This window comes from Oncorhynchus gorbuscha, linkage group LG24 (genome assembly GCF_021184085.1).
Source record: "Oncorhynchus gorbuscha isolate QuinsamMale2020 ecotype Even-year linkage group LG24, OgorEven_v1.0, whole genome shotgun sequence".
NCBI classification, from domain to species: domain Eukaryota; kingdom Metazoa; phylum Chordata; class Actinopteri; order Salmoniformes; family Salmonidae; genus Oncorhynchus; species Oncorhynchus gorbuscha.
The window spans coordinates 25,603,154-25,616,261 of NC_060196.1; the positions used below are offsets into that span (position 1 = coordinate 25,603,154).

The window sequence follows — 13,108 nt, forward strand, 5'->3', positions numbered from 1 at the left end:
TGTGTGTTGAACCCGCTGCCCCCTAATAACCCTACCTGCTCCCTGTATGCTTTGCCATGGTTACGAGACAGGGCTCCCAATGCAGTCAGTTAATGTGTTTTTCAGCAGGGGTGAGCTGGGTACTAATGTGTCTCGGTCTGTGTCCTCAGCAAATGGCACAATCAATATCAACTGTCCCAGGATGCACCACCACTAGCAGAGGGCCAGGAAAACCACCAAGCTGCCTGCAAGGCTGAATAATGTAAGGTGACTGAAATATTCTGCTTTTATAAAATGTTAATCCTTTTTGAAATTAAACAAAATACCTTGCTCTCCTTAAATATTTCAGAATTAGTTTGTGAGTTAGAGAAAATAAGAGTAATTAGAGACTAATTTTAATTTATTCAATTCATTTTTGTACAATATATTAGCACAATTTATGGCACAAGAGATTTCTTTTGTTTAATTTATTTTTGTTTTCAGTAAAAGAAAATGATATGTATCCTGCAGGTCCAAAATTATTGGCCCACTTGATAAAGATGAGCAAAAAAATTCCTAAGACTATAAAATAAATCATATTTTTATTTATTTTATTTTATTTTATTTCACCTTTATTTAACCAGGTAGGCTAGTTGAGAACAAGTTCTCATTTGCAACTGCGACCTGGCCAAGATAAAGCATGGCAGTGTGAACAGACAACACAGAGTTACACATGGAGTAAACAATTAACAAGTCAGTAAAACAGAAAAAATTTATTCCTTTGAGAGTCTATATAGCAGGTGGCTCTATTGGCCTGTGCAAAGTCTGCATGACTAGAGGATTTTTGGTATTCCCTGTTTGGATTTAAATAAACTCTGTTTCTGTTAAGTCGCTTTTTGGGTTTTTCACCTGCATGACAATTGTAAAGTGGTTGTTCCACTGGATGTTTTTACTGGAGATGATAAATGATCAGACGGCCATGTACATTGTAGACATATTGGTGTGCTAAAGAGCAGAAAAGTAAATAAATGTAAACAGTATGGGGATGAGGTAGGTAAAATTGGGTGGGCTATTTACCAATAGACTATGTACAGCTGCAGCGATATACTGCTAGCTCGAAATGCTGAGCTATTGTATGCTCAAAAACATTTGAAAATTATGTTTTATTGTTCAGAGAAATACATTTAGTTTAACAAGTAATATATATATATTTTTTAAAGATAGGGCTCAAAATTATTGTCACCCCTGTTTTCAATACTTCACCTTGCGAGGATAACGACACTGAGCCTTTTTGTAATATGTTTTATGAGATTGGAGAACACATCGGGAGGGATCTTAGACCATTCCTCCATTCAGAATCTTTCCAGATCCTTGATATCCTTTGTCTGTGTTTATGGACTGCCCTCTTCAATTCAAACCACAGGTTTTCAATGGGGTTCAAGTCAAGAGACTGAGATGGCCATTGCAAAATATTGGTTTTGTGGTCAATTCATCATTTATTTGTAGATTATGTTTTCTTGGGGTTAAGTGTCTTGCTGGAAGAGCCACTTGCAGCCAAGTTTCAGCCTCCTGGCAGAGTTAACCAGAGCTGCGTGCGAATACCCATACTAACATACGTATACTGCACACTTAATGAGTATATACTACATAGTTAATTTTAGTATACTGTAAACGAACATTATGCTTTCAGTTGAGCGTACTCTCTCTTCACTTGTCTAACGGAAGTTGATGCTGTTGCTATGCAACCTCTTGCAAGCTAGTTGGCATAACAAATGACTAGCTAAACATTTTACAACTTTACGTGTGTTCCTAAATTCAATCTGGAGTGCCAGAGTGCACTTGTAAATTCAGAGCGTAGTCAGATTGTCTGTTTGTAAATTGAGAGCTTTCGCTCTCGGAGCGCACACTGGACACTCCAGCCTTTGGCTTTCTGATCTTCTGGCAGTCAAGCACCCAAGCTAACGTTGGCTAGCTTGCTAGCTACTTCCAGACACAAATGAGACCACTCTGACCATTTTACTCGCCCTAGCAGAGCTGGTTAGGCAGTTTTCCAGAGCGTTGGTGACTGTGACTGTAAATTACGTTACTCTGAAGTTTACTGACACCAGCCATATTCAATGGGGGTTGAGCGCTCATAAATTCATGACACTCAGAGGAGAGTGCTCTGAAATCAGAGTACTGTAGATAGTCAGAGCGAATTTACGAAAGGACCCGAATGTCCATTGAGAATGCACAACGACTATACCATTTACCATTTATCTAAAGAGCAGAAAAGTAAATAAATGTAAACAGTATGGGGATGAGGCAGCTAAGCTAAGAATGACGGGAATAATCTTGTCAATAAACGTTGGGTAGAGTCGTGGAACTTGGCTGAGAGTCAGACTCGACGTCAGTATTACTTATGGCTAGGATGCGGGGATTGAGCTCGGTTCGATTCTGGTGTGAGTTATCTGGCCCAAATGTATTATTTGGGGCTCGGCGGATTGGGACCACTCTCTGGCAGATGAGGGCTGCTTTAAATAATTAACATTTCATTATTTATTTTTCCATGTTTTCTAATTGTTTCTGTGATCATTTTTTTTTTACATTTAAATGAAATTCTTTAAGAGTCCTGTGTAGTATTTTAGAATTGTTATACTTTGTGCAAGTCAATTGATAAGCATTAAAAACTTTGTGGATGGAGCCTCCCTGTAACATCTGCTTCCAACTCACTCTCAAACACGTAGATCCCCTGGACACAGCTCACTTTCCAGTCCACTTTCCAGCTCACACTCTCAAGCACATAGATCCCCTGAACGCAGCTCACTCTCCAGATCCCAATCACCTGAATTTTGATTACCTGTTCACACACTTGTATGTCATTATCACACATTATATAGTTCAGTTCTTTGCATCCCGTCATTGTGACGTATTGTTTATTTTGTGACACACTTCTATTCGGAGCTCTGTTTTTCCCGTGATTTACTCCTCCTGTGTATGGTAGTTTCTGCCTGCCTCACTAACAATGCCTTTTGCCTATTCCCTGCCTGTACTTTAGCCTATCGGATTTCCTGTTAACAACCTATTGCCTGATCTCCCGGATGACGTTACAAGCCTTTTCCATGCCTGTACTATTGCCTTTTTGGACCCCCTGTGTATGACATTCTGCCTGCCCCTGGACCCAGCTACCTGCCTCCTCATGTGGTCCTTTACCAATAAACACCTGCTGCGCCCTGCGCTTGAAACCAGCTCTCTGTCTCCCTTTGTGTTCATTACACTCCTGAGTAGCGCAGCAGTCTAAGACACTGCATCGCAGTACAAACTGCGTTGCTACAGATGCTGTCTCGAGTCCCGTGCTTGCCTCAACCAGGAGACCCATGAGGCGATGCACAATTGACACAGCATCGTCCGAGTTAGGGGAGGTCCTGCGGGCCAGGCGCATGCCCGCTAACACGGTCACCAGGTGTATGGTGTTTCCTCAGTTTTTTTGTGGATGGGTATACTTTGTATGTATAATAGTAGAACTAAAATGACTAAATTGGGTAATTTTGTATACATTTATTTAAATTTGCATCGGACCGCTACTGGGGAGATTCTGGTAAGATGTTAGCTGAATTTGGGTAGAGGAAACGGCCCGATGTACTTGGGCTGATTCTGGGCAGTCATTCATTTTGATTCCGGGCCGAGTCCGACACCCGATTCTGGGCGAATTCAATCAGTTCCGGCCTCCCAGAAGAGGGCCGATTCCTCATTGCTAGCTGGGATTCTGCTGTAACGATATGCTATGTGGTTCGTTAGGACAGCGTAGCTAACAGATTGTCAGCCAACATCACTCGAAATTGACTCAAAATAACTCGAAATTGAGCCCAGGTGCATACTGTTTCCATTGATCATCCTTGAGATGTTTCTATAGGGTGACACGCTCATGGGAATGGGCGATCGTACACCTTGCACCTCCGTGCAGAAAAGACAGAGAGGGCTGTCTTGCTTCTAGTCCTTGGGAAACTTTGCAGTATTTAGTTTTTTCTTACATTGTTAGCCCAGAAAATCTTAAGTGTTATTACATATAGCTGGGAAGAACTATGGTAAAAAATTATGTAGGTAAAACAAAGCGCAAATTAAAAGTACGTATCTCAGAGCATCGTAGCACCATTAGGTGTAAAAACTTTACTTACCCAGTTGCGGCCCACTTCTTGGAGGCAGACCACTTTATTTCGTCTCTGCATTATATTGGCATCGAACATGTCACCCTCCCTAGGAGAGGGCGTGACCTTGATAATTTATTGTTAAAACGAGAGGCTGCCTGGATCTTTAACTTAAAGACCCTTGTTCCCCCTCCTTCCCTTGTTTGGTCTCAACGTAGACTTTGATCTGAAGCCATTCTTGTGATTATTGTGACTTTGCCATTGTAATTGTTTGTAAGCTTGTGTAGTCAAATTCATCTATGATCGTATGCTATCCATTTGTTGTTTGTATGCTGTTCTTTGTATGACATTTTAATATTTGATTATTAACCAATAATATTAGCCCACTCTTGGCCATGATTACAGACACCTGTGTCTTTTGACACTATATAAACGAGTCATCCCGCAGTGTTTGTGACTATACCCTGATGAAGACAGCTTGGCTGTCGAAACGTTGGTAATTAAATTTTTGCATCTGAGCTCCTAGAGTGTGCGGCTCTCTTTTATTTTCAAGTTTTCTACCTCGTCTTAATCGGTGTGCGTTTCTTTTTCTTCAAGAACTACAGGATATCAGAGTGACGTCAACTTACCAGCACAACGACCAGGAATTACAACTTTCCTGAAGCGGATCCTTTGTCCGCACCACCGAGGGCATTTTAACTAATTCCAGAGGCCAACCCAAAACAATTCCGCCAGACAAAAGGAAGACGGAGCGGTCTTCTGGTCAGACTTCAGAGGCGTGCACACAACCCACTGCTCCCGAATATATTACTCGCTAATGTCCAGTCCCTAGATAACAAGGTCGACGAAATCAGGCCAAAGTTTGCTTTCCAGAGAGACATCAGATATTGTAACATACTCTGTATCACGGAAACATGGCTCTCTTGGGATATGCTGTCGGAGTCGATACACCTGGCTTCTCAGTGCGTCACTCCTACAGGAATAAATATCTCTCCGGGAAGAAGAAGGAGTGGGGGTGTATGTTTCATGATTAACGACTCATGGTGTAATTGTAACAACATACAGGAACTCAAGTACTTTTGTTCACCTGAACTTGAATACCTCACAATCAATTTTGATCACGTGGTCCGGGATTTGTTCCGGGTAGGCTCTGAGAATAATACCGCCATATACGCTGATTTGGTGAGTGAGTTTATAAGGAAGTGTATAGGAGATGTTTTACCTACTGTGACTATTCAAACTTACCCTAACCGGAAACCGTGGATAGATGGCAGCATTCCTTCTAAACTGAAAGCGCGAACCACCGCATTTAACCATGGAAAGGTGACTGGGAATAGGCCGAATATAAACAGTGTAGTTTATCCCTCCACAAGGCAATCAAACAAGAAAAATGTCGGTATAGAGACAAAGTGGAGTCGCAATTCAACGGCTCAGACACGAGACGTATGTGGCAGATAATCACGGACTACAAATGAAAAACCAGCCACGTCACGGACACGGACGTCTTGCCTCCAGACAAACTTAATACCTTCTTTGCCCGCTTTGAGGATAATACAGTGCCACCGACGCGGCCCGCTGCCAAGGACTGTGGGCACTCATTCTCCATGGTCGACGTGAGTAAGACATTTGAACGTGTTAACCCTGGCAAAGCTGCTTGCCCAGACGGCATGCCTAGACGCATCCTCAGAGCATGGACAGACCAGCTGGCTGGTGTGGTTACTGACATATTCCAGTCTGCTGTCCCCACATGCTTCAAGATGGCCACCATTGTTCCTGTTCCCAAGAAAGCAAAGGTAACTGAACTAAATGACTATCTCCCCGTAGGACTCACTTCTGTCATCATGAAGTGCTTTGAGAGACTAGTCAAGGATCATATCACCTCCACCTTACCAGTCACCCTAGACCCACTTCAATTTGCATACCGCTCCAATAGGTCCACAGACGATGCAATCGCCATCACACTGCACACTGCCCTGTCCCATCTGGACAAGAGGAACACCTATGTAAGAATACTGTTCATTGACTATAGCATTCAACACCATAGTACCCTCCAAGCTCATCATTAAGTTTGAGGCTCTGGGTCTCAACCCCACCCTGTGCAATTGGATCCTGGACTTCCTGACGGGCCGCCCCCAGGTGGTGAAGGTAGGAAACAACATCTCCCCGATGCTCAACACTGGGGCCCCACAAGGGTGTGTGCTCATCCCCCTCATGTACTCCCTGTTCGACCATGACTGCGTGGCCATACATGCCTCCAACTCAATCATCAAGTTTGCAAGCGACACAACAGTAGTAGGCTTGATTACCAAGAATGACGAGACAGCCTACAGGAAGGAGGTGAGGTCTCTCGGAGTGTGGTATCAGGAAAATATCAAATTAAATCAAAGTTTATTTGTCACGTGAGCCGGATACAACAGGTTACAGTGAAATGCTTACTTACAGGCTCTAACCAATTGTGTGTGTGTGTGTGTGTGTGTGTGTGTGTGTGTGTGTGTGTGTGTGTGTGTGTGTGTGTGTGTGTGTGTGTGTGTGTGTGTGTGTGTGTGTGTGTGTGTGTGTGTGTGTGTGTGTGTGTGTGTGTGTGTGTGTGTGTGTGTGTGTGTGTGTGTAAAGAAATAAAACAACAGCAAAAAGACATTTGAAAAAAGAGTAGCAAGGCTATATACAGACACCTGTTAGTCAGGCTTATTGAGGTAGTATGTACATGTAGGTATCGTTAAAGTGACTATGCATATATGATGAACAGAGAGTAGCAGAAGCGTAAAAAGAGGGGTTGGCGGGTGGTGGGACACGATGCAGATAGCCCGGTTAACCATTTGGTTAGATGTTCAGGAGTATTATGGCTTGGGGGTAAAAACTGTTGAGAAGCCTTTTTGTCCTAGACTTGGGTCGTGGGTGAACAGGGAGTACAGGAGGGGACCGAGCACGTACCCCTGGGGAGCTCCAGTGTTGAGGATCTGCATGGCAGATGTGTTGCTACCTACCCTCACCACCTGGGGGCAGCCTGTCATGAAGTCCAGGATCCAGTTGCAGAGGGAGGTGTTTAGTCCCAGGATCCTTAGCTTGGTGATGAGCTTTGAGGGTACTATGGTGCTAAACGCTGAGCTGTAGTCAATGAACAGCATTCTCACATAGGTGTTCATTTTGTCCAGGTGGGAAAGGGCAGTGTGGAATGCAATAGAGATTGCATCATCTGTGGATCTATTTGGGCGGTATGCAAATTGGAGTGGGTCTAGGGTTTCTGGGATAATGGTGTTGATGTGAGCCATTACCAGCCTTTCAAAGCACTTCATGGCTACGGACGTGAGTGCTACGGGTCTGTAGTCATTTAGGCAGGTTCCCTTCGTGTTCTTGGGCACAGGGACTATGGTGGTCTGCTTGAAGCATGTTGGTATTACAGACTCAATCAGGGACATGTTGAAAATGTCAGTGAAGTCACCTGCCAGTTGGTCAGCACATGCCCGGAGCACACATCCTGGTAATCCATCTGGTCCCGCAGCCTTGTGTATGTTGACCTGTTTAAAGGTCTTACTCACGTCGGCTACGGAGAGCGTGATCACACAGTCATCCGGGGAACAGCTGATGTTCTCATGCATGCCTCAGTGTTGCTTGCCTCGAAGTGAGCATAGAAGTGATTTAGCTCGTCTGGTAGGCTCGTGTCATTGGGCAGCTCTCGGCTGTGCTTCCCTTTGTAGTCTGTAATAGTTTGCAAGCCCTGCCACATCCGACGAGCATTGGAGCCGGTGTAGTATGATTCAATCTTAGCCCTGTATTGACGCTTTGCCTGTTTGATGGTTCGTCGCAGAGCATAGCGGGATTTCTTGTAAGCTTCCGTTTTAGAGTCCCGCACCTTGAAAGTGTCAGCTCTACCCTTTAGCTCAGTGCGAATGTTGCCTGTAATCGATGGCTTCTGGTTGGGGTATGTACCTACAGTCACTGTGGGGACGACGTCCTCAATGCATTTATTGATAAACCCAGCTACTGATGTGGTGTATTCCTCAATGTCATTGGAAAAATCCCGGAACATGTTCCAGTCTGTGATAGCAAAGCAGTCCTGTAGTTTAGCATCTGCTTCATCTGACCATTTTTTTATAGACCGAGATACTGGTGCTTCCTGCGTTCATTTTTGCTTGTAAGCAGGAATCAGGAGGATAGAGTTGTGGTCGGATTTACCAAATGGAGGGTGAGGGAGAGCTTTGTACGCATCTCTGTGTGTGGAGTACAGGTGATCTAGACTTTTTTCCCTCTGGTTGCACATTTAACATGTTGATAGAGATTTGGTAGAACTGATTTTAGTTTCCGTGCGTTAAAGTCTCCAGCCACTAGGTGCGCCGCCTCTGGGTGAGTGGTTTCCTGTTTGCTTATTTCCTTATACAGCTGACTGAGTGGGGTCTTAGTGTCAGCATCTGTCTGTGGTGGTAAATAAACAGCCACGTAAAGTATAGCTGAGAACTCTCTAGGCAAGTAGTGTGGCCTGCATTTTATCACAATATATAGAGACTTCCTTAGATTTCGTGCACCAGCTGTTGTTTACAAATGTCTTGATATCCAGAATCTCTTTTCTTCCGTAATATACAGTTGCAGAAACACTATGTACAAAAGAATTTACAAATATTGCAAAAACCCCCACATAATAGCACAATTGGTTAGGAGACCGTAAAACGTCGGCCATCTCCTCTGGCGCCATCACCTAAAAACCTCTCACTCAACGTCAACAAAACAAAGGAGAAGATCGTGTCCTTCAGGAAACAGCAGAGGGAGCACCCCCCTATCCACATCTATGGGACAGTAGTGGAGAAGGTGGAAAGTTAAGTTCCTCGGCATACACATTACTGACAAACTGAAATTGTCTACCCACACAGACAGTGTGGTGAAGAAGGCGCAACAGTGTCTCTTTAACCTCAGGAGGCTGATGAAATTAGTCTTGTCACTAAAAACATAATCTTTTACAGATGTACAATTGAGAGCATCCTGTTGGGCTGTATCACCGCCTGGTACTGCAACTGCGCCGCCCACAACCGCTGAGTTCTCCAGATGTCTCTGAATGTCCTTGAGTGGCCCAGCCTGAGCCCGGACTTGCTCCCCATTGAACATCTCTGGAGAGACCTGAATATAGCTGTGCAGCGATGCTCCCCATTGAACCTGACAGAGCTTGACAGGATCTGCAGGGAAGAATGGAAGAAACTCCCCAAATACAGGTGTGCCAAGCTTGTAGCATCATACCCAAGAAGACTCGAGGCTGTAATCGCTGCTTAAGGTGCTTCAACAAAGTACTGAGTAAAGGGTCTGAATACTTATGTGAATGTGATATTTCAGTTTTGTATTTTTTATACATCTGCAAAAAAATCAAACAACCTGTTTTTGCTTTGTCATTATGGGGTATTGTGTGTAGATTGATGAGGTAAAAAAAACAATTCAATCCATTTTAGAAAAATGCTGTAACGTAACAAAATGTGGAAAAAGTGAAGGTGTCTGAGTACTTCCCGAATGCACTGTGTGTCAACATATAGCTCAGCATTTGTATTATTTATTTTATAGTATTGTTTTCTTATCTTTATCAAGGGTTCCAATCATTTTGGACCTGACTGTATATCTTTTCAGTTATTGTAGTTATTGTAAAATATATGCATAATGTACATTGATGATTTACATAATTAAGTGACACTGAATATTACAGTTTCCTTTACCAGTAAAATAATTGGAACAACCAAATGAATAACATTTTATAGATGTAACTTTATTGAAATGAAACATGTTCATAACAATCCATACCACTGTTTTGTTTTTAATGATTTGCAACACACAATGAACACTAACTAAAACAAGATGACTATCAAAGCTCTCTCTGTATCTAAAAAGACTTCTATTACACATGCAAGTCTTCATCAGCTGGGCAGTTAACTTGAAAGTCCCAGGTGAAACATATGAAACATACATAACTTCTTCTCATTGGACCATATTAGTGGTCATGGCACAAAGCCGGCCAATAGGGACTGTCCCTCCAGGGGTCTCAATGGTCATTGGTTGCTCATGGCAATGATGCAAAGATACAAGTCTGACACTATGGTTCATGTATACTTTATCCAAGACAATTCTTTTTTTAAATATTTTTTTAAGGAGGTAGATCAGCTATGAAATTAGCAGATAGAATCGATGTCTCTCAAATAATATTACTTACATTATTTCTAATCTCCCTTTATACAGTGAATTCGGAAAGTATTCAGACCTTTTCCACATTTTATTACATTACGGCCTTATTCTAAAATTGAATAAATCGTCCCCCTCCCCCCTCATAAATCAACACACAATACCCCATAATGACAAAGCATTAACAGGTTTTTGCAATTTAAAAAAATAATTTATATATAAAAAAATTTATGTAAGTATTCAGACCCTTTACTAAGTACTTTCCCCTTGGGTTGTGCCGTTGGTGGTTGAAGATATCCCTCTAGTGGTGTGGGGGCTGTGCTTTGGCAAAGTGGGTGGGGTTATATCCTTCTTGTTTGGCCCTGTCCGGGGGTGTCCTCGGATGGGGCCACAGTGTCTCCTGACCCCTCCTGTCTCAGTCTCCAGTATTTATGCTGCAGTAGTTTGTGTCGGGGGGCTAGGGTCAGTTTGTTATATCTGAAGTACTTCTCCTGTCCTATTCGGTGTCCTGTGTGAATTTAAGTGTGCTCTCTCTAATTCTCTCTTTCTTTCTCTCCCTCGGAGGACCTGAGCCCGAGGACCATGCCTCAGGACTACCTGACATGATGACTCCTTGCTGTCCCCAGTCCACCTGGCCGTGCTGCTGCTCCAGTTTCAACTGTTTTGCCTTATTATTATTTGACCATGCTGGTCATTTATGAACATTTGAACATCTTGGCCATGTTCTGTTATAATCTCCACCCGGCACAGCCAGAAGAGGACTGGCCACCCCACATGGCCTGGTTCCTCTCTAGGTTTCTTCCTAGGTTTTGGCCTTTCTAGGGAGTTTTTCCTAGCCACCGTGCTTCTACACCTGCATTGCTTGCTGTTTGGGGTTTTAGGCTGGGTTTCTGTACAGCACTTTGAGATATCATCTGATGTACGAAGGGCTATATGAATACATTTGATTTGATTTGATTCTAGAAGCACCTTTGGTAGTGATTAAAGCATCGAGTCTTGGGTATGACGCTACAAGCTTGTATTTGGGGAGGTCCTCCCATTCTTCTCTGCAGATCCTCTTAAGCTCTGTCAGGATGGATGGGGAGCTTTGCTACACAGCTATTTTCAGGTCTCTCCAGAGATGTTCGATCGGGTTCAAGTCTAGGCTCTGGCTGGGCCACTCAAGGAAATTCAGAAACTTGTCCCAAAGCCACTCCTGGGTTGTCTTGGCTATGTGTTTAGGGTCGTTGTCCTGTTGGAAGGTGAACCTTCGCCCCAGTATGAGGTCCAGAGCACTCTGGAGCAGGTTTTCATCAAGAATCTCTCAGTACTTTGCTCCGTTCATCTTTTCCTCGATCCTGATTGGTCTTCCAGTCCCTGCCGCTAAAAAACATCCCCACAGCATGATGCTGCCACCACCATGCTTTACCATAGGGATGGTGCCAGGTTTCCTCCAGACGCGACGATTGGCATTCAGGCACAAGAGTTCAATCTTGGTTTCATCAGACCAGAGAATCTTGTTTCTCATTGTCTGAGAGTCTTTTGGCAAACTCCAAGCGGGCTGTCATGTGCCTTTTACGGAGGAGTGGCTTCCGTCTGGCCACTCTACCATAAACGCCTAATTGGGGGAGTGCTGCAGAGATGGTTGTCCTTCTAGAATGTTCTCCCATCTCCACAGAGGAACTTTAGAGCTCAGTCAGAGTGACCATCGGGTTCTTGGTCACCTCCCTGACCAAGGGCCTTCTCTCCCGATTGCTCAGTTTGGACGGGCGGCCACTTCTAGGAAAAGTTTTGGTGGTTCCAAATGTATTCCATTTCAGAATGATGGAAGCCACTGTGTTCTTGGGGACCTGCAATTCTGCCGAAATGTTTTGGTACCCTTCACCAGATCATGGCTTGGTTTTTGCTCTGACATGCACTTTCAACTGTGGGACCTTATATAGACAGGTGTGTGCCTTTCCAAATCATGTCCAATCAATTGAATTTACCACAGTTGGACTCCAATCAAGTTGTAGAAACATCTCAAGGATGATCAATGGAAACAGGATGCACCTGAGCTCAGTTCCGAGTCAAATAGCAAAGGGTCTGAATACTTACGTAAATAAGGTGTTTGAGTTTTTATTTTTAATACATTTGAAGAAAATTACTAAAAACCTGTTTTTGCTTTGTCATTATGAGGTATTTAATGTGTGTAGATTGCTGAGTTGTCATTTTTTTAAATCAATATTTGAAGAAGGCTGTAACACAACAAAATGTGGAAAAATTTAAGGGGTCTGATTACTTTCCGTAGGCACTGTACATGTATATACATGACAGCTTTGCACACTCATAGCATTCTCTCAACCAGCTTCCCCTGGAATGCATTTCCAACAGTCTTGAAGGCGTTCCCACATATGTTGTGCACTTGTTGGCTGCTTTTCCTTCACTCATCTAAATTGGGTTGAGGTCGGGTGATTGTGGATGCCAGGTCATCTAATGCAGCACTCCATCACTCTCCTTCTTGGTCAAATAGCCCTTACACAGCCTGGAGGTGTGTTTTGGGTCATTGTCCTGTTGAAAAACAAATGATAGTCCCACTAAGTGCAAAAAAGATGGGATGGTGTATCGCTGCAGAATGCTGTGGTAGCCATGTTGGTTCAGTGTGCCTTGAATTCAAAATAAATCACAGACAGTGTCACCAGCAAAACACCATCACACCTCCTCCTCCATGCTTCACAGTGGGAACCACACATGCGGAAATCATCCGTTCACCTACTCTGCATCTCACAGAGATACGGGGGTTGGAACCAAAAATGCCAAATTTGGACTCATCAGACCAAAGAACTGATTTCCACTTGTCTAATGTCCATTGCTCGTATATCTTGGCCTAAGGAAGTCTCTTCTTCTTATTGGTGCCCTTT

The 13,108-nt window shown here is 43.5% G+C and overlaps 2 long non-coding RNA genes across 3 annotated transcripts in view; one reads left to right on the top strand and one right to left on the bottom strand.

Annotated features, from left to right (window-relative positions):
* The window catches only part of LOC124012907, a 37,826-nt gene that overhangs the window by 10,802 nt on the left and 13,916 nt on the right, over positions 1-13,108 (top strand). Inside the window, exons 4-5 of one of the 2 annotated variants that reach the window (XR_006834792.1) lie at positions 150-246; positions 2,996-3,393. This is a non-coding gene — a long non-coding RNA (uncharacterized LOC124012907). Of the gene's footprint in view, positions 1-149; positions 247-2,995; positions 3,394-13,108 lie in introns of those variants that run through there. The other variant, XR_006834793.1, reaches the window with a different exon arrangement.
* LOC124012906 overlaps positions 12,698-13,108 on the bottom strand; it is a 71,722-nt gene continuing 71,311 nt past the window's right edge. Inside the window, exon 5 of the long non-coding RNA XR_006834791.1 lies at positions 12,698-12,758. This is a non-coding gene — a long non-coding RNA (uncharacterized LOC124012906). The remainder of the gene's footprint in view (positions 12,759-13,108) is intronic.